This window comes from Mustela nigripes, chromosome 15, assembly GCF_022355385.1.
Source record: "Mustela nigripes isolate SB6536 chromosome 15, MUSNIG.SB6536, whole genome shotgun sequence".
NCBI classification, from domain to species: domain Eukaryota; kingdom Metazoa; phylum Chordata; class Mammalia; order Carnivora; family Mustelidae; genus Mustela; species Mustela nigripes.
This window is the reverse complement of record NC_081571.1, coordinates 19,723,696-19,745,530: the sequence shown is the minus strand read 5'-3', so window position 1 is coordinate 19,745,530 and position 21,835 is coordinate 19,723,696.

Sequence of the window (21,835 nt, the reverse complement as noted above, 5' to 3'; positions counted from 1 at the left end):
TTGCCCTTGCTTCCCTTGCCTTTGGCGTTGTTCCTAGGAAGATGTTGCTGCGGCTGAGGTCGAAGAGGTTGCTGCCTGTGTTCTCCTCAAGGATTTTGATGGATTCCTTTCGCACATTGAGGTCCTTCATCCATTAAGTGAATCAATGCTTCTAAGGGTTGAACATGACCAGGGGAGAACTGTACATGTGTCAACAGTGGGATTCTTAGTTCTTCCCTGAGCATTTCCATGGAGAAGTAAGGAAGAAAGGCATACTGGTCTGTGTGAAGAGTAAGGGAAAGTAAGGTGCAGTTCTGAGGTATTTAAAAAAAAAAAAAATCAAGAGCTGTAGCTCCAGGGGAGGCAGATGGATGAGATAGTAAATGGAGGGTCGTTAATTCATTTAAGGTGAACTCTTGCTGACAATATATATTCTTTTACATTGATCAGAATCAAATACTGGGAACATTTAAAAAAACAAATGCTTATTGAAATCAAGATGGAGCACTACATCAAAAACTAATGAAGTACTGTATGGTGACTAACATAATGTAATAAAAAAAAAGAAATCAATATCATAAAATTTTCTCATGGGAATAGCTTTCTACAGCATAAAAAAAAATTGTGTCACTTAGATCCTGGAAGATTTAGGAGATTTGGACTACGTTCAGAATGGTCATATAAAATTTAACATTGTTTCAACATACGAAGAAAAGTTTAATCTTAGTTGAAGTTGCTTAGCCCTTTCATTATACATTTGTGATGATATACATTAAAGAAATGGATTTTGGAGCTGGACTGTGTCAAACTGACAACCAGTGGTGTCTACACAGCCTGTAAAACAAAAGTGAAATCTGAATTAATTCTTATCGGTAATGGAAAACAATTATTTGTAATAATCGACTAAGAATAATTAGTCAATTATAAGTCATAATAAAAACATTATACTAAAAGAAGTCATGAAAATGATGAAGATAAGAGTTAATTATGGAGTCTTGCTGTTGGCTGAAACTGTGAAAAGTGTGTGTTTTATTTGATTTTCTTTTTGGAACATCATTTCCAAAGCAGGAACTGTTAACTCTTTGCACTTGATGGATGATTCGAGAACTGAAGTGACTTGATAAGGTTCATGGAGAGGGAATTTGAATTCCTGGAATCTTACTGGTTCCAGGTAGTTCAAAAAGCAGATCTGGGCTTTTCTTTTCCGGATCAAGGAATTGGCTATGATATTTTTTCCCCTGATATAGATTGCAAGGTCCTTGAGCCCAGACATGGTTTCTTTCTTTTTTTTTTAAATCCCTGTCACTTAGCAGCATAGGGTCCATACACAGCATTTGCTTGACAAACATAAGTTGTGCTGAACAGTAGTTCAGTGACAGGAACTGCCTGATTCTTTTTTCTATTATTTTCATATGAAAATACAGGAATTATACTGCATTAAATCTTAGCAGCAAAATCAACATTTGGAAAAATCCGAATGAAGTTCTAAGTCTTCAAGAATGTTGCTATTGTAGCCTACCTGGGAACTTTGCCTAAAATCTGAGTACCAACCCCCTATCATTCCTGTCTAAATATTCCTGCCTCCTTGCAAAGCTGCATTACTAGAGGCTTATCATCTCAAATGTAATCCCTTGGCAAATGAAATTAAAAAAAAAAACACAAACTACACATTACTTGAAATCAAAGACATAAAGGTGATCACTATGAGTTTGAAAGGAAGAACACTACTGATACAGTGTCTCTGAGATCACTCGTGTATTCATGGCATCTGGGCATCTATGCGTATTAATTTCCAATATGATTTCTCCTGCTAAGTGAAGGAAATATATCTGATCCAAAATATTTCCTGTGAGTAAAATGACTCTAAGTTAAAAAATATATCTTTGGTGAAGGGATAGGAAATATAAAGAGAGAAGTCAGTTGGACAGGTTCCATCTGTTCAGTTTAGCTTGGTATTTACTCCTAAAGTCAAAAGGAATTTCAATTATGATTTAGATTGCAATGTGCCCATGTTACAACAGGAAGGAAGACTTGGAGCTTCTCAGATAGCAGGAGAGTTCAGGTAGTGCTCATGAAACCAACAAAGGCAGTCCGGGAGTAAGTCAGGGACATTGGGTTGTGTGCAACATAGGAGCCAGATATGTATTAAGCTCACTAACATAAGATTTTTTCATTTCATTTAATAGTATTCTATAGAGCTCATAGATTTAACTGTTGGGAGACATATAGGTGGTTATTTTGGTTGCAAGAATCAGAGAATCTCTCTGGTTAACACAAGGAAGGGTCTAGTAGTTCCTAGAAATTCAAGGGAAAAAAATTCCTTAAAAGACCCTTCGCAACAATTTCTATATCATTTCTTCCTTCTACCTTTGACAATGACCTGGCTCCTAGGCTCTGCATTTTCTGGGTTATCTTGTCACTTCCTTATCAGTTGCCAGATCAAACAAATCATTCTCTACCATATCCATATTTCTCCATCTAGAGCTTCTACTTATCAATAATTCAGCTGATTCATAATCACTCTATAATTTACAACTTTTTTTCCTTCATCATTTTTTAGTTTATCAGCCAGTGACTAAATTCTTCTTGTATGTCTCTATTCAAATCTCCAAGAAGGAACAATCCCATTGACTTAGGTCTTTCTTATTTGGGCTGAGTTTTTTGAACTCGGGTTACTTCATTATCACTGGTAAGCCTATGGATTACTTATCTTTAAGTCATATGCTCAACCCTGCCCCAGTCAGTTAGGACCATGAACAGGTGTTAAAGAAATTCAATGAGAAAAAAATAGTCTCTTCAACAAAAGGTGTTAAGAGAACTGCATATCTACAAAAGAATGACTTTGGACCCTTCCTTACCTCATACCATGTAGAAAGATTAACTAAAAATGGACTAAAGACTTAAAGTAAAAGCTGAAACTATAAAACTATTAGAAGAAAACATAAGTATAAATGTTTGTAAGCTTGGAGGAGGCAATTATATCTTAGATAATGACATCTGAAGTATAAGCCAAACAATGTCATCAATATTGAAGTTTTTGGCACTTCAGAACGTACCATCAAGAAAGTGAAAAGACAACCCACAGAATGGGAGAAAAATCTTGCAAATCAATATCTGATAATGGACTTATATCTAGAATATATAAAGAACTCAATGAAAAGATGCTCAATGTTATTAGCTGCCAGAAAAATGCAAACCAAAATCACGATGAGATACTGCTTCATATGCACTCGGCTGGCTATGACAACAAAAAGGATAGAGAATAATCAGTATTGATCAGTATTGGTGATAACGTAGAGATATTGGCGTCTCAACCACTGCTGGTGGAAGTTTAATATGATGCAATAATTTTAGAAAACAGTTTGGCAGTTCTACAAAGAGTTAAACATAAAGTTATAATGTGGTGCAGTAATAATCTTTCTAAGTATATACCCAAGAGACAATAAAACACATGTCTGCACAAAAACTTATATGTTAGGTGTTCACAGGAGCCTTATTCATAATAGCCAAAAGCTGGAAACAACTGAAAGGTCCATCAGCTGATAAATGGAGATCAATACGGGGTGGCATATAATGAAATGAAATATAATGAAGTATTTTCCATTAATAAAAAGAAATAACGTACTGACGGATGTTACAACACAGATGAACCTTAAAAACTTTATGCTATGTGAAAGAGGCTGGTCACCAAAGACTGTGTATTATATAATTCCATTTATATGAAACGTCCTAAGTAGATATCCAGTCTATAGAGACTGAGAGTAGATTAATGATTGTGTAGGCTTGGGGGACATGCGGAGGAGCATTGAGAGTGACACCTGAAGAGTGTGGTGTTTCTTTATGGAGTAATGAGAGGGTCCCAGATTGGATTGTGGTGATGGTTGCACAACTGTGAACATCGTAACTTCCCCTGAACTATACATGTTGAAAGGGTGAATTATATGGTATGTGCATTGTATCTCAATTAAGCTTTTTTTCTTTTTTAAATATTTCATTTATTTATTTGAGAGAGAGAGAACATGAGCAAGGGGGAAAAGGACAGAGGGAGAGGGAGGTACAGACTCCCCACTGAGCATGGAGGTCAACATGGGCCTGATCCCAGGACCTGGGGTCATGACCTGAGCCCAAGGAAGGCAGACACTTAACCGAGGGAGCCACCCAGGAGTCCCCTAAGCTGTGTTTTTTTTTTTTTTTTTTTTAAAGTTCTATTCTTCCCTGGTTGTTACCCAAGCTAGAAACTTGAAAGGCATCTTCAATTCTTTCCTGATTCATCCTTCACTTGCACTTAGTCTGCATTTATTCATTTTCCAAGTCTTTTACAGTCAACCTCCTTAGTATCTCTACATCTTTCCTTTTTACCCAGCTTCTCTTCTCATTGTTTGAAGCCAAGTTGTAACCTTTAATTCCCTGAATTGCTGCCTTCTCTTCCCGTCTTTTTCCTTTTTCTCTAATATGGGCCCCCTCCATATTACTGCAGTGATGATCTTTCTGTCCATAGTAACCACTTAGTATGACATCAATGGCTCTTTATAGCTATTGGGATAAGTTTTGTGATCCCTTGGCTTAGCATGCATGGCTCTTTATGAACTGATAATGCCCATCTCTACTTCTCCAAGCTAACCCCTCTCTCCAGTCATTCATATGAAAATACTTGTAACGTTTTGAACTTATCATTTGGTTTTAAATCTGTAGGTCCTAGTACATTTACAAGGTCAGTATGTCTTTGTTGAAAAATAGATAAAATACGAGATTACAGATTTAAATATTACTATGTCCATACATTGAAGCTCACCTTTTATTTTTATTTATTTGACAGACAGAGATCACAGGTAGGCAGAGAGGCAGGCAGAGAGAGAAGAAGGGAAGCAGGCTCCCTGCTGAACAGAGAGCCTGATGCAGGGCTCGATCCCAGGACCCTGGGATCATGACCTGAGCCGAAGGCAGAGGCTTTAACCCACTGAGCCACCCAGGCACCCCTGAAGCTCACCTTTTATAAGTAGTAGCTTAATACCCAGAGTCTTTAGGCTTTAGCCTCCAAAAGAATCAAATCAAGCATCGTGGGGGTTGAGTATTTTTTCCTTTTTAATGTGTCATCAGGAGACAGGTATGTACTGGTGTGGGGAAAAGGAAAGAGGTTTTTGAGAGAAAGAAGCCAAGCCAGGAGTCACAATTGTTGTGGATGGAAAAGGGACACTCTTTACCAACCAAAAGCTGTGTCCTTTCTGAGCATTGAACAGAGCCAAGCACATTATCAATGTGTTGCAAGAAACAAATGATTACTCCTGTTAAATGAATTTGCATTATACTAGGACATTTTTCAGTTGCTTAGGGTAGTGCCTTAAAAGATTATTCTAAACCTTTAGGTGTTTCTACTATTGGCAGCCCAGATCTTCAGCTTATGTTAATAACTAGGTTATTTGAGCTGTATCTTGAGCTATGTCCAGATTTGCCTTCTGTTCATCAATTTGCTTTGTTCTTTTTGAGTGTAATAATGACTAACTCTTGAGTGGCTCTGGGGATGACCTAGTCTGGTTAGGTCATGAAAATTGTTACTGGTTTTTGATAAATAGATGTTCGGATGATTGCGATGTCAAATGGATATTACTCCAAGCACATTTTTAAACCCCATTTTACCAATTAAATAAGATTGAGCTGCTCCTTGGTTTACCCCAAATTATATTTTCATATCGTCAAACCAGTCAAAAGCAACCACACTGATGATTATATCAAAATTATCCTCTAAATACTTCTATGAATCAAAAGTCAGCTTAATGTAAACAAACGATTGTTTAGATATGTCTTGCTTTTCATGAGGGGCGGACAGGCACAGAGCTTTAGCTATCCATTCTATTTATTTTGCACAGTTATGTCCTTAATCTTTGAAGATATAGAACACTCTAAGATTCAGAGACATCCTGCGAGAAAATTACCCTTGGTATACACAGAAATGAGATAGAGGAAATTATTTATTAGACAGATGAATAGGAGAACATGTTATTCTCAGCAACCGAATTGCATTTTTCTTCCAATTCTCGGAAATTGAGACAAAAGGTATTCTTTTTGCACATTGCTGAAAAGGTCAATAAATAGGGATTCTTTTGTAGTAGAGAGGAGAGGAGTTTCAGAGCCTAGGCCTTCCCACCCTATTCTTTTCTGCCCTCAACATTAATACATAACACACTTGAGCACTGGCTTTCTTTCAATGGGAGTGTCTTCACATGTCTAAAGAAAGAATCGCCCTGAGACATTGAGCCTCTATAATTAGGATTGATATGTCAACAGCAAATACTGTGTAATCTCCATTTCTATCACATGGGAGTAAAGCTTTTTCAAGAACATTCCCAAATGTTTATGTTATCTTTGTGCTCTCAGCATGAAAATACATACAGGTACACACATACACGGACTCTCCTTGTGATACACATTGCTTGGGCCCTCACACACCCGCACATAATTCTTTGGGTATGAAACAGTATTTTCAAAGAGCTGTCTTCCCTGCCTTTCTATAGAAATCTTGGAAAAGTTTTGAGAAATGGTGGCATCGGCATAAAAACCTTGAACTTTTCAATCCTTCCGGAAAATAGTACACTCTTAAAAAATTATGAGGGCTTATTTCATTCCCATCATTCTGAGCTACTGAATACATCTGAATATGTTGAATATGAAATCGTGGAAAATGAGTAGGACATCTACCTGTACTCTTTAAATTTAAAATTTAAAACATTTTCAATATTATCATTCTTGGAGACTTATGCCTTTTAAATTTTTTATCAGACGCAGAAATAATTAGCTTGAGAAAATGCTTTTTAATCCTTATTTTCATAGCAGGGAATCAATGGATTAAAAAAATAAAATCTTAAAAAAGTAGTCAGTCCAACTTAAAAATAAAGGCTGCTTTAATACTGTGTGAAACTGGTACTTCCAGATTCCAGCTACGTAAATGAGTGGCAAAGCAGTGAATCAACTGACAAAAAAAAAAAAAAAAAAAAAATCTGATTCGGTTCCAGGAACAGAGACTTGTTCTACTCACATAATTTTAAACTTACACTGAATTTTCACCCTTTTTTGATTTCATGCTCCTTTTAAAAGGAGCCTGTCAATATCAGTAATTTTTAACCTCTTTGTTCTCCCCCACAAATGTCATAATTGTGAAATCAGTGCAGTTTTTCTCATATTCCAAAATACTTTCGTCATTATCATCTCTGCGTGCCACGTTCTACATGGAGAGATCAAACTAGCAGTGTATCATCCACCCATTCTGCCTCCCTCCCTCCCTTGGTCTATCCGACGCCATGATACACTGTGCACTGCTGTGTGCTGGGGACAAGAACAAATCAGAGACCGCCCTTGATGGAGGCCTAACATCAGCACAGTCTCACATGATGCTGTTTCTAGCTGGCCACAGGGCTAAGGATAAATGCATCATACAGCGCAGATCATAAAACATTCGCCTCCCATTCAAATTTATTTTTGTTTTTTATTGCTCATGTCACTATGTGACATAGTATTTATGTAAACTTCTCTATTGTTCTTTCCCCCCAATAGAATTTTACTTTGTTGAGAGTAAAATGAAATCTCTCTTTATAACAGCTATCGCCCTAGTATCTGGAGGAATGCCTGTCACGTAGTGGTTTGCCAACCAGTGTTTGTTGAATGAATAAACAAATGAATTCATGAACATATGAATGAATGAATGAATGAATGCATGCATGCATGCAGAGGTTTGCCATCAGGTATGGATGTTTTCACACCGGAGCGGTGAGGCAGGGGAGGTATGTGAGTTCTTGTGTTTTAAATGGCAAACAAGAATTCACCAGGCGGGCAAATGGGAAAATATCCTAGGCAGAGGGAGGAGAAGGTGCAGGTTTCCTGGAGCAAGGGGGATCGGCTGGCTGTGCTTGGGAACTGAGAGCCATGTTTAGTTTAGCTAAAGGGTGTATCTGAAGGAAAGGGTGTATCAGAAAATGACTTGGTCATATTCTAGTCGAGAAAAAAAGGGAGATTGAGTGAAATTAGGGATTTAGGGATAATGTAATTGTGGAGATGAATATTTCATTAAGTTTATTAAGCTCTGGAGATAGGGTCGGTCACAATATTTATATGTGTGTTATTTTTTTGTGTGTTATTTCAAATAATGTAACTAGGGAAGACTTCTCTCAAAAGGCAGACTTTGGCTTGAATGAAACAAGGGGGTGAACCACATGGATGCCTGAGGGAAGAGGGCTCACGGAGGAAAGTGGTGAACACACAGCCCCGAGGCAGGAACATGCTTCCAGTGTTCTGAAACTGAAGAGAACAAAAGTGCGGCAGCATATGTGAGGAGTAGAGTAGCTGACAGCAGGCGACATGAGGCCAGCTTCTGCACACACAAACACAAGACCAAAGACAAGGACATAGGAAGAGCACTACTTTCCCTGAGTCCAGTCAGGTCTGAAGCCAGGGCTCTCCTGTGAGCAATGAAAGGCTTTTAGTCATGAAGCCAGTCTGAGTTGTTTCTTTGCAAATAAAGGACTGGTATTTTATCTCTAAATGTTTATAAACCAGAAATTCCTAAAGATGTGTATATGCTATTGGACAGCTGACATTTCTAGATATTTCCAGAAGCTCCCACCCACAGGGGTGAACTCTGAGGCTCATTTCTCTGCTTTAACTTCTCTCTGCCAGCCACCAGATTCAATAATCTCGTATTACAATACAAAGAGGATATGGAAAAGGAAAGGGGTAATGAGTAGTAGCCTACTGCGGATACATATCAAGGAGATGAATTAAAAAAACGAACAAAGGAATGAATCCCTACATTAACAAAAAGGTACTATTCATTCAGAAGGAAAACAGTATTATTATTTTTGTTTCTTAGGAAATCATTCACGAACATACTGTAAGCTCTCTTAATTAACTGAGAAACATTAGTTAACATTTCCTATTGTACACATATATCTACACTAACATGCCATTGCCTCTGGCTCACTGTTGATCCTTAATGACTAGTAATAGGGCCAGCAGGGTGACAGAGTATATGGGAGAAGTGCAGTTAAAACATATATTCTTGTCACAATTATTTGTTTTATTTTTTATTTTATTTTTAATTTTTAATTTTATTTGACAGAGATCACAAGTAGGCAGAGAGGCATGTAGAGAGAGAGAGGGAAGCAGGCTCCCTGCCGAGCAGAGAGCCCAATGCGGGACTCTATCCCAGGACTCTGGGATCATGACCTGAGCTGAAGGCAGAGGCTTTAACTCACTGAGCCACCCAGGAGCCCCTATTTGTTTTATTTTTAAGAAATTGTTGTAAAATATGCACAACCTGAAAGATACGATTTGAAATGTACAATTCAGTGACATTAAGTACATTTACACTATTGTGCAAACATCACCATCATTTTCAGAACTGTTTGCCCCTTTTCAAGCTAGAACTCTGTACCCGTTAAACACTGACTCTTCTCCCCTCAACCCCCAGCTCCTGATACCCATCATTCTATTTTCTATGTCTATGACTTGATTACTCTGGGTACCTTGTTCACGTGGAATCACACGGTATTTGTCCTTATGTGATGGGCTTATTTTGCTTAACACAAGGTCCCTGAGGTTTACTCATGTAGTAGCTTGTCTCAGAATTTCCTCCCTTTTGAAGATGGAGTAATATTCCATTGCATGTATAGTCCGCATTTTGTTTATTCATTCATCAGTCAGTGGAAACTGAAGTTGTTTCCATCTTATGGCTGCTGTGAATAATGCTGTTGTGAACATGGCTGTAGGAATATCTGTTGAATTCCTGTTTTTAATTCTTTGAGTGTATACCCAGAAGTGGAGTCGATACATCATGTGGAAATTCTAGTTTTAATTTTTTCTCAAAATTATGTTTATATCCTCTTCTATTCACTTTTTGGTGTATGTTTTCTTCTAATCCCTTGGCATGGAATCTTGAATCTAATGAAACAAGACCTCAGTCATTTTAAGGGAATGATTTTAGGAAGTAAATATCAAAAATAATTCCCATAGGCAATTAGCAAATCTGTTGCAAAGTATACATAATCCACTTGTTTTATTCAAAAAACCCATTAGAGCTAGTCATGGAAACAAAACTTTATCCTGCTGAGAATCTGGAAATGTGATGTAACCCTTCTTGGAACCTTGAACTGAAACAGAAAAAAAAAAAATATCAGGCCACCCAAGATAAATTGAGTAACATTCCATTATAGAAAGGGATTTTAGTAGACTTTTTTTTGGAGGGAGGGATCCTTATTAATGCTAGAGCTGGTTTTCAGCCGACAACACAGTTTATTCTGAGCCTAGAGCCTCACTGGATAACACAAGTCTTCCTTTGGATTCATGCACATATAAAGTGGTAATAATAATAATTATTACTGCAGTTCTGGGTTTTGGGTGGACACGTGTCTGCCTGGTCAGAATGCTTTTCCAAGCCTCCCTTACTGCGCCACTGGGTTAATACAATACAAGCGGAAGTGATACGTGCGACTTCTGGGTCAACCCCTTCAAAAAGAAGTGTGTGTGGACATCCTTGTCCTTGGGGAGAACTGGGACAGGCTCTTTGAACCCGGAGAGAAAAACTGTGCGTTAAGGTGGGCAGATCATCTACCTGGTCATTGAACTCTGGACTGTTTCATAAGAGAAATAAACTTGTAACTTTTTTAATGCATTGCACTTTAGGGATTTTGTTTTAACACTTAGGCTTTAAATTTAACAATATAATTTCTTTGATAGATGAGGGATTGTTAGTTAACTTGCCTACCTCCCTGCACCAAGTTTGCAACACTGCAGCTCAGAGCACAAAGCCCAACTATGAATAGCTATGCCACCCCCTTTCCCATCCTGGGAACTGTATAGGTACTGTTCTCAGTGTTTCCCTCCCATCTCAATTTAACAAATAAGAGCATGGGCTTGTTGGTTACATGAAGGCAGAGAAAGAAACAAAGTGCATCTGCTAGAGAGGTGCCATAACTGGCGTATGACATAGTCTTGGTGGCAGCCAGAGCCCATATTTAAGAATTGCAGACAGGACTCTAAAGTCAGCATTGCATGACCATTTATTCTGAGCCTAGAGCCTCACTGGATAACACAAGTCTTCCTTTGGAGTCATGCACATATAAAGTGGTGATAATAATAATTATTGCAAATGTAAGCTACAATGTTAATTGCTTACTACGTGTCCGTTACTGTATGAAAGACAATAGATCTGCAAGGCAGCTTTTCACAATGATCATTGCAACAGAGTCTCCTGCTTTCCATTGATGTTCTTCCCTCTTAAATGACTGCAGTTCTGGGTTTTGGGTGGACACGTGTCTGCCTGGTCAGAATGCTTTTCCAAGCATTCTGGGAATGAGCTTCTCCCAAACATTCAAGGGAAATGAGTTGAGGCCATAGCTATTAGGTTTTAGGCAGTCAGGGTCCACAACTCTTCTGCTTATAGCACCTGCATGCTTAAAATTCTTCCTAGTCTCCCTATTGTTCTCATGGGGTAGATCCAAAATTCCTTAGCTTGCTATACAAGGTCTGCCTAATCTCTTTCTATTTTGTATCTCTAGGCTCATCATCTCTCCAGGCTAATGGTATGCCTCCCATGGGTCAAGAGCAGTGAATTATTTTACCTTGATTTATACAGTGTTTTCATGGCTTTACGTTACTGTGTCTGTCAGGTGTTTTCTAACTCTCGCAGGCTTAGTTAAGAACCAGTTTTATGTGCTGCGAGGTATCTTCCACATATTTATATTATAGCACTTGTGCTTTGTGGCAAAGGACTATGAGCTTTCTGAGGGTAGGAAGTTAAATTTCTAATTGCAGAGCTCAAGAGAGTGCTTGGCAGGGTTAGGTCCTCAGTGAAAGTTCTGTTGGATAAAAGAATGAGGGATTATGTCAAGGTATGGCTAGTAGATTGAAATCATATATAAAATAGATATAGCTTATTATACAATCCATATTAGAGATGATAAAATAATTATTGTGTTATTTTATTATTTTACATTTGTACATATTGAACTGTATTAACACTTCCTTTCCTCACTAAATGTTTAGATCAGCCTGCCAACAAAATGATTCTATCATACAGAAAAAGTAATCTGACCAGTAATGAGAAAATATATTATTTATTTCTGGATGTTTAAAAAAGAAAAAAAAACAGAGCAAAATAAAAACACTATGGTTGAATTTCAGTATATAAAGAAAGTCACTGTTTATGGATTTGAGAGTTTTTATTTGATTATTTGGGTGCTACTACAAAACATTTGAGTCATTCTGGATTCCCTTCTAAAATTTTTCTTGTTTCTATAAAACACTTGACAATAAAAGCGACTTAGGAAATACTAATCAACAAAACCTGTGAAATAACTTGTTGAAAGCTGTTCATTGGAATCCTCTTGAAGGAATAAGAGGTATTGGTAATTAATGGTATTAATTAGGATTAATTAGTTTGAAATGAGAACAGTTGAAATTCTTTTTTTTTTTAAAGATTGTATTTATTTGAGAGAGAGACAGAAAAAGAAAGGGAGAGAGGGAGATAGAGAGATAGAGATCATGAGCAAGAAGGAAGGGCAGAGGGAGAGGGGGAAGCAGGCTTTCCTGTTAAGCGAGGATCCCAAGGTAGGGCTTGATTTTGGGACTTTCAGGATCATGACTTGAGCAGAAGGTAGACACTTAACAGACTGAGCCACCCAGGTGCCGACAGTTGAAATTCTTGATTCAACAAAGTCATCTTTTCAGAACACACCTTTTATTTTAAAAAAGAGATTGATAAAAATTGCTGTATCCCAGCTTCTATGCCTCACTGGTCTTTCCTGTCATTAGTGCCATCCAGGTTTCAAAGTATAGGGATTTAAATTTCTCTTACTGCCAGAAGCAGCCAAACACGGGGCGGGGGTGGGTAGCCTGTGGACAGCATTGTTGGATAAGGAGACTCTCTGCCTTAGAACGCTTAGAAGGGGGGGGGGGTGGGGTGGCGGACCTTGTGGCTTTTTATGGAGCAACACACTCTAAGAGTCTGACTTTGGAGAAAGATAGAAACCGAGCATTTTCTTTTTATGAGTCTCACGACATTTGTCATGAAAAAATAACAATCAGAGATCTTTTTGGAAGGATAGCTAATAAAATTTTATATAATTAAATTTTCAAAATGTAATAATAAATATAAACATTAAAGTAAACTTGACTATTAACACAACCATTTACTCTTTTTGAAAGACCACTTTTTCCAACTCATGTTATGACAGATTTCAAGAACAGACTGCAAAGTTGAAAGAATTTTGTAGAAAACATCTACGTCTACTTCTAGTTTCTACTGTTGATCATTTTATTATATTTGCCATACTATTTTACTGAGATGTCTTAAAATCCATGAAGGTGTGAGTATACTTTTCTTTAAATGCTCTGGTATGCAAATTATTAATTAGAGCTGAACTTTGTGAGCATTTATAATGTAAAATTTATATAAAAGACCATGTACAATCTTTTGTTGTTGTTGTTGTTTTGTTTTTTTTTTTAAGATTTTATTTACTTATTTGACAGAGAAAGAGAGAGAGATCACAAGTAGGCAGAGAAGCATGCAGAGAAAGAAGAGGAAGCAGGATTTCCCTTGAGCAGAGAGCTCGATGCGGGGCTCGATCCCAGGACCTGAGATCATGACCTGAGCCGAAGGCAGCGGCCCAATCCACTGAACCACCCAGGTGTCCCGAGACCATGTACAATCTTAAGTATACATTTGCTGAGTGTTGACAAGTGCATACATTTTTGCAAACCAAAGCTCTAATCAAGGTATAGAACATTATCAGAGCTTTAGAAAGTTTCCTCATGCCTCTTTGCAGTCAATCCTGCCACCAGGTCTTCTAGAAGCAACTGCTATTCTGACCTTTTTCCACCAGAGATTAGTTTTGCCCATCCTGGGACTTCATTTAAAGATAACCATATGAAATGTACGTTTTGAGTTTAGTTTCATTTACCCTGCAATATTTTGGTGATTCACCAATGTTGCCATCTGTATTAGTAGTTCATGGCTTTTGATTGCAGAACACTATTTGATTGTGTAGACCTGTCACAATTTGTTTATATATTCTCTTGTTGAAAGATATTAGGGCTCTTTTTGTTTTTGGATATTATGACAAAGCTGCTGCCAATATTGATATAAATGTTTTTGTGAACATATGTTTTTCTTTTTATTTGGCATGATGGAGGATATCATGATGGGGATTATTGGGAGGTAAAATCTGGTCGGCAGACACTTCTTAAAACCTCTGCTGGTACCCAAGCAAATCATCTGATTGCCTACATAACAGGCCCTGGCTTGCATCTCCTGTCTTGCTCCTACCAGCCTCATGCCCCAGGACTGGGACTCATGATTCACCTGCATTCCTTAGTGTTTCCATTTGACATGACCTGCAAATTCACTTGTCACTCTTACAGCTGAAGGCTGCCCTATCTCCTGAGACTGGGTGTTGATTTCGGCCCAGAGTCAGCCTGGGAAATCGCTTTACTTGTGCAACTCTCGGATTCAGGTTGGATCTCTTGTTCTCTTCTCCCCCTTAGCCCCGTAGTTCTAAAATGTACACTGATTAATTATTATTCAAATAAGTCAGGAGAAAGTTTGCAGGGATTAGCAAAACATATGGTAGCTGTTAGCATAATGTGTATACAAAATGTTCTTAATCCCTGCTTATTTAATTAGCATACGTGAACACAAAATAGAATGAGTTGTAAGGGTTTGGATGAAATAGATCAAAATGCTATTTCTGTTTTCTGCATGTCTGTCAACAGCATTTATGATAATGTCTTATGTATAGCAGATACTCGATGAATGTCCACTGAACTTATTAATAAATGAATGAATGTTAAGTGGTCTTCCCCAAAAGGCACATGTTAAGACACAGTATATATTTTTCTCTCTTATTTGACAGTGTGTGGCAGTTGCAGCTGGTCGGAGGGTTGACAGATGTCATGAAAGATGTGTAAGTATCAAATAGCTAAGCATGTCTGGGAGCAGGCTGTCTCAGATATCATGTATCAGGTGTGAGTGGATTAGAGACACTGTCCCTAGCAGTTCAGAAATTGGTTTCTTTTCATAGTTCTGTCCAACAAGAAACACCATAAAATTAAAAAGCAGTGAGATTATTTACATGAAATTGAAGCCATAACGGTATATGGTGACAGTACTAAGTGGTGGTTATTCTTTCAACTGATTTAGTAAGTGAATACTACAGAAAAGTAGAGAACAATCACTCTTTGGGAATCTTATAAAACACTAAATACTTTGTGACCTAAAAACTAAAACAGCTCAGTGATGACTCCCAAACTTGTTAGCTCCACCACCGACGGAAGACTCAAACACAGTAGAAGAGGTCCAGACCTCTGTCAAAAATGCAAATAGGGAAAGAGAGACAGAGGCGGAGACCTCCCAGCATAAGGGAAAGAAAATGGCAAAGTTCCAAGCATGCCGTCAGCAGAAGAGAAAGGGAGTTTAGACTTTTTAAATTCCTGAGGTATGCATTCCCCAGAATCAAGGTACCACTGGCGCCGATTCGGAAAAGATTGCCTATACCTTTGTTGTATCCAGCCCTTTGGGTGCCTATCAGGAATGCTTCTGTGGTCATAAATCAAAAGACAACATTCCTAAATAGGTACCAAAATAAAATGGCAGTGTTGTAGTGTTTATTAACTAGCACATTACAGACATTAATACATATCAAAAGAGCATAAAGATTCAAGGTTACACCATTGACATAGACGTAGACATAGACATAGACAAAGTAGTTCAAAACAAATCTCTTAATTAACATGAAATTATTCAACTAGAATTAGACCTGTAGGAATAGAGAGGAATTTACAGTCATTAACAGGTAAAGTACTCAAAGAAATCCCATGATAAATACCATAATAATCCCTCCTTGAGTGACTCATTAGTCATTTTTAGGTGTTATACATTGGAAAGCAAAGTATTGTTTGCAATCAAAAAAATTATGTGAAATAAATTAAGTTGAAATTTGGATATGGGTGAATTGGGGAACTTTAGGTCAATACATTTTAAATACTACTAGATTTAATTAATATTATATGGAAGAAACATTTAATATAGAAAATCAGATACAAATATATTTATATGAATATGTTATAAGATATATGTGTATGGGTACATGTATACACACACATATATAGGTCTGTATTTATATCTATAAAATGAATAGTTTTAAGAATTTAATATATGCCAATCACTGTATTATGTACTAGAGAAATACTGGTATACACAATAGAGGGTTCATGCATTATCATATGAAATTTGCATGTAGTACAATAAAATGTAAGATAGTGTTACATGTTATTAAGTTCAGTTGTTCCCAAATCTTATACACTAGGGGAGATACATACATATACATATACATACATACACACACACACATATATATATACACACACACACACACACATATAACATTTACATCTATTATATATTATATGCTATATATACATACACATACACACTTCTAATTTTAGAACAGTTGTAGATTTACAGAAACAACATATAGTAGAAAGGATTTCCACATAGGCCCCACTCAGGTTCCCCTAGTATTAACATCTAATATTAGTTTGGTACATTTGTTACAATCAGTGAATACTGATACATTGTTATTAATTAAAGTCAATATACTTTATCAGATTTCCTTAATTTTTACCTAATGTCCCTTTTCTGCTCCAGTATTCCATCCAGGATACCACATTCTATTGGGTTGTCATATCTTCTCAGGCCCCTCTTGGCTTGGACAGTTTCTCAAAATTGTCTTGTTTTTAGTGACTTTGCCTATTGGGAGCATCAGTCAGCTATTGTGTAGAAGGTCCCTCAATTAGAATTTTTCAGATGATTTTCTTAGAGGTAGACTTGAGTGTTTGGGAGAGGAAGACCACTGGCAGGAAGTGCCTTTCACCTCATACCACGTGTGCATGTGCTTTACACGACTTATAGCTGTGGATGGGAACCTTAATCGACTGATTGAGATTGTGGGTTTTTTTTGTCAAGTTTTTCCACTGTGACATTAACTACTATTCACTCTTCCACACTGTACTGTTTGGAAGGGAGTCACTAGCGTGGTCTACTCTTAAGGAGTAGGAAGTATGCTCCACGCTCCACTGACTTCAGAGGAAAATGTCTGTATCAATTACTTACAACTCTCCTGTAGACCGTATTTATCTATTCTCCCTCATTTATGTATTTTTTTCCAACCATTTATTTATATCAATATGGACTTTGGGTTATAGTCCAATGTTATTTAATTTTGTTGTTCAAATCGTTCCAGCTTTTGTCATTGGTGTCTCTTTTAATTAGCTTCTGTGTTTCTTGGCCATACTCCCATAATTATTTTAACACTCTGGCATTGAAAAATGTTCCAGGCTTATATTGCATATTTTCTGCCCCAGTTCTAGAATATGGATTACTCCAAGGATAGATATTCTTGTTACTACTCTTGTTACTAGGGTGTCATTGATTATAGGTTCCCTCAACTGACAAAGCAAGAAGATATATGTGGCTAAACTAACCCAAGTATATACATAGTTCTATAAATATTTCTATATGTACCCATATGCATTTATGTTAAGTTAAACATGAGTTCATACTGATGTTTCCCAAAACCAATTCATTATCATGTAGATCTAGATTTTATTCTTCTATAATAAAATATTCTACACACAATGGGCTTTTAATTCCGAAGCCTTAATTTAAAATACTCCAAGAACTTTAGAATGGACCTTAAGCTTGTACAGAGATTCTGGTAGAGGGAAATGGCTATGTGTCCATAGTCACTTGCCTAAGTGACTTCTGCTGCCTACACTATTATCCTTTTCAGCAGAGTATAACCTTTCTGAAAAGACACACTGTCAAGTAATTCACCTCTGGCAATTAATTAAACCTGTTGATTTCCCCTACATATTACTCATTCTTTAAAGCTAGAAACCCACTAGAGTCAACCTGTGGAAGAAAGAAAAGAAAAAGCAATTTTGCTACTCCAAAGTGACTGAATCGAATTCTGACTTCAAGGAATGGCCACAGAAATATGTAACCTAGTGAAAAATTTAATGTCCTCAAATCTGATAACTTAGATGAAATTACCTATCCATTGAAAGCCACAGACTACCAAAACTCACAGAAGGAGAAATAGATCAACTGAATAGACTTAAAGTTCTAAAGAAATTGAGTCAATAACTAAAAACATCCCAAGAAAGATATTCCCAGGCCCAGATGATATCACTGTTGAATTCTACCAAATATTTAAGGAAGAAATTATCCTAATTCTGTACAGTCTGTTGCAGAAAATAGAAGCAAGGGAAATATTCATGCTATGAGGTCAGTATTACTCTAATGCTAAAACAAGTTGAAGACATTACACGAGAAGAAAACTATCAGACCACTATCTTTTATGAACGCAGTTGCAAATATTCTACAAATGTTAGTAAACCAAATCCACATTATGTAAAAGAATCATACACCACAAGCAACTAGAATTTATTGCAGGAATGCAAGACTGGTTTATCATTTGTAAATCAAGTAACAGTAATTCATTATATTGAACAAATAAAATTATATGATTGCTGGACATGTTTAGTACCACAGTTGTTGTGATGGGATTATAAGTATATGCATATATCCAAACTTCTCGAGATGTAGACAATGTATCCAATGTTTGTATATCAATTATACTTCAACTAAGTTAAAAAAGAAAAAAAAGCAAAGAAAGAGAGAGGAGAGAGAGAGAGAAAGAAAGAATGATAGAAGGAAAGAAAGAAAAGTGAGAAGTAAGTGCTTTACCAAGCTAGTCTGATGAAATGGTTAATAAAGTTTTAAGATGTCAACAGATTTTTGATGTTAAAGATGACTTGAATTGTTGAACAAGGACTGGTAATACTGAATAAAGAAAAATATTGTTTATGTTGGTTAGGTTACTTTGTTTGGTTTTAGAAAATTTTATGGTTATATAATCTTTGCCAATTCACTTGCTCAGTGAGGAGCAAAGGTACCAGGTCAGATAAGAAGCTTGTTTATCTTTTCCTTAATCTTAACCAAGGTAAGTATCTTCTGGCAATCTTAATGCTAGGAGTTCCAATTGTTATAAAAATGTTTATGTAAAACTAACATAGACTGCTAAATATTTTGGTTCCAGCTCTAAGAAGATAAGAAAACTTTTTTTTTCCCCCTCTTTTTCCCTTTTGGGTCAGAGGCAGAAGGCCGTGGGCTGAAGAAGTGAGTAAGATTCAGGTGTTCTTTCCTATATATCAACTCTTTGGTCCATGAGGGAGGAAACCATCCTGTTTTTCTTTTCACACCTTTCTGGTTTTTCCCCAAAGCAAGAGTAGTTGATAATTTAAAATAAGACTTAATATTCACTGGACCATGCTTTATCCAAGGAAAAAGTTACTCTGCCAACCTTTTCACTCTTACCTCCTGTTTCCCCATGCTAAGCTGACATGCACTGGGTTATCTTCTTAAAATGTCCTCCAGTGTTCCTTTCTGGTCCTTTCTCACTCAGGAGTAATTAGAAGTATGGTTTGCCCGAAGACACAGCGAATCCAAATTCCATCTTTACATAGATTTATTTCAGAAGTTGCATTCTCCAATCCTACTTGTTAACCTTGAAAATATTGTGATTTCATGAGGTATTTCATAGAATAACCCACAAGTCAGAGACCTCTGATGTATGGAATAGCAGTTTAACTTTTATTTCTACAATGTATATTCAGTTTTGTTTTCTAAGTAGTACAACCGTAAGTGGCAGGCGAAGAGATGGCTATCTTTGGGAATAAGATAATGATTGAAGTTTGGATGTCCTGGGTTCCGAGCCGTTGTGAAATTCTCTAGACATGTGTCAAAAGCATAGTACAGATGCAGAGGCAGAACCATTTCATTAACCCTCAGGTGATGTGTAAGGATGAGAGATATGGGCCTGAGTTCAAATAACTGTTTCAGTTTTGAAGCTGGAAGTCTTTGAATAAAAAAGTTTTCATCTTAGACTGGGTTCCAAAGAATGTAGGGAGCAAAGTAAGTTTCTGAAACTTAGAACCACAGAGATATTTAAAAGTCCCTTTAGTTTTGCTGCTGGCAGTGAGGATTGTACAGTCCTCACCATGTTTTAAACTTTGTAACAGCTCATCTGCATTTTGTGGTCCTGAGGCTTGCCTAATTGGACCACCTTTAATTACAAACCCTTGGGAACTAAATGAAGGAGCTTAACGGAATCATATATATGTAGACATTTTAGGATCACTACTTTAGAATCATTTAGGTCTTCTTGCTTCTGGACCAACACAAAATCTATAATCATTAAGGGAAGAATGCAGGATGTCTGGCAAGTAAAACTTGTTCCTGTTTCAACTCTACGACTTTCTAGCCATGTAGTCTTGGAGAAGTCAGCCCTGGCTATTGCATTCCCCATCTGGAAAATGAAGACACAAATATTATTATCAAAAAACTACCTAGTTACAAGAATTTTTCCAAGACCAGAGAAGAACCATCTGTAAAAAGTTGTGAACCAGAGTGCGTGTGAATGTTAACTACAGTGAATTTTAAATGGTTTTCTGAAGAAAAGCTTAAATATGTCCGTTTGTTAAATATTCCAGTTGTCTAACATTCTGTAAGAGATATGGAGAAATGCACACACGTAAAAACACACTCAGGGATTTTTAAGAATTAATTAGACACCTCAGAAAATTCTGGTTTCCATATTTTCCTATATACATCTCCTTCTAGCACTACATGTATTGTTTTCTTCCAGAAATTGGATCATCATATGGTTTTTAGTCAAATCGTGTTTAGCAAGACTTGCCAAATCTGCCCAATTTTCTTTTCTCATCATTCTCTGGATGTAGCCTATAGGCAATAATTGTCTTTTTTCTATATGATGCACATTACGAGCTCAGTCTGACAGGTTTATATTTATAAGACCCTGTTAAAGGTTGGAATGATAGTCTTTAAAAGTTAAAGGTTACACAGTACTAAATAGCAAGCCTGTAAATTACTTTTTGGATAATGTTTCTGTGAAGTCTGATTACTTTTTGGTAATACCTTATTGAGGTAAATATTTGAGATGAGACTTGCAGGAAAGATAAGTTAGAAAAAAATTTAAAAACTTTACTGAAGGGAATCAGAATTAGGCAGAAAGAGTTTTGGGCTGAGTTGCAAACAATTTGGGTTTCTAGTTTTAATTCTGCCATTCTCTTTGGGTAGCTTTGGGTAATGTGACATGCTCAGTTCTCTCTTCTACAAAAAGGACAAAAGGAATGAAAGATGAGGGCACCAGGATCTCTAAAATCTCTTTTACTTAGAGGGGCAACAAAGTCTAGGCTTTAATGAGACTAAAGCCTCAAGCACATTTTTTGGGAATGTTTAACTGACTGATGTTATCTCCATATGAGGGAAGGGGATTCATGGGGGCCGTCTCTGCAACATTTGTATTATGCCACTAATTTCCATGTTTTCTGGTTGCTTTCATAATTTTTTAAAAAGAAACTATTTTCATAATTTTCTAAAAAGAAACTTTCTATTTTTAAAGGGTACTGATCATAATTTGTCTTAGTGTCTTCTGAGATGAATTAAATGTTTCTCCATTGTTCTGAATGATCTGGAAATATCTGGAAGTATTTTTGGGACACCGATCATGGTATTCCTTATGTTCTATCAGTTCTTGTTCTGTAGCACTCATCATGAAGAAGAACCACGCATGTGGCAGTTGGCTTCCTCCATGTTTCTTCTTTCTCCCATTTAGCCCTGATAGAACTGTTTGAGACAAAAGACAACAGGAGCAATAGTTTTACTTTTTTAAAAAATAGACTTTACTTCTTAGAAGAGTTTGAGGTTCACAGCAAAACGAAGAGAAGG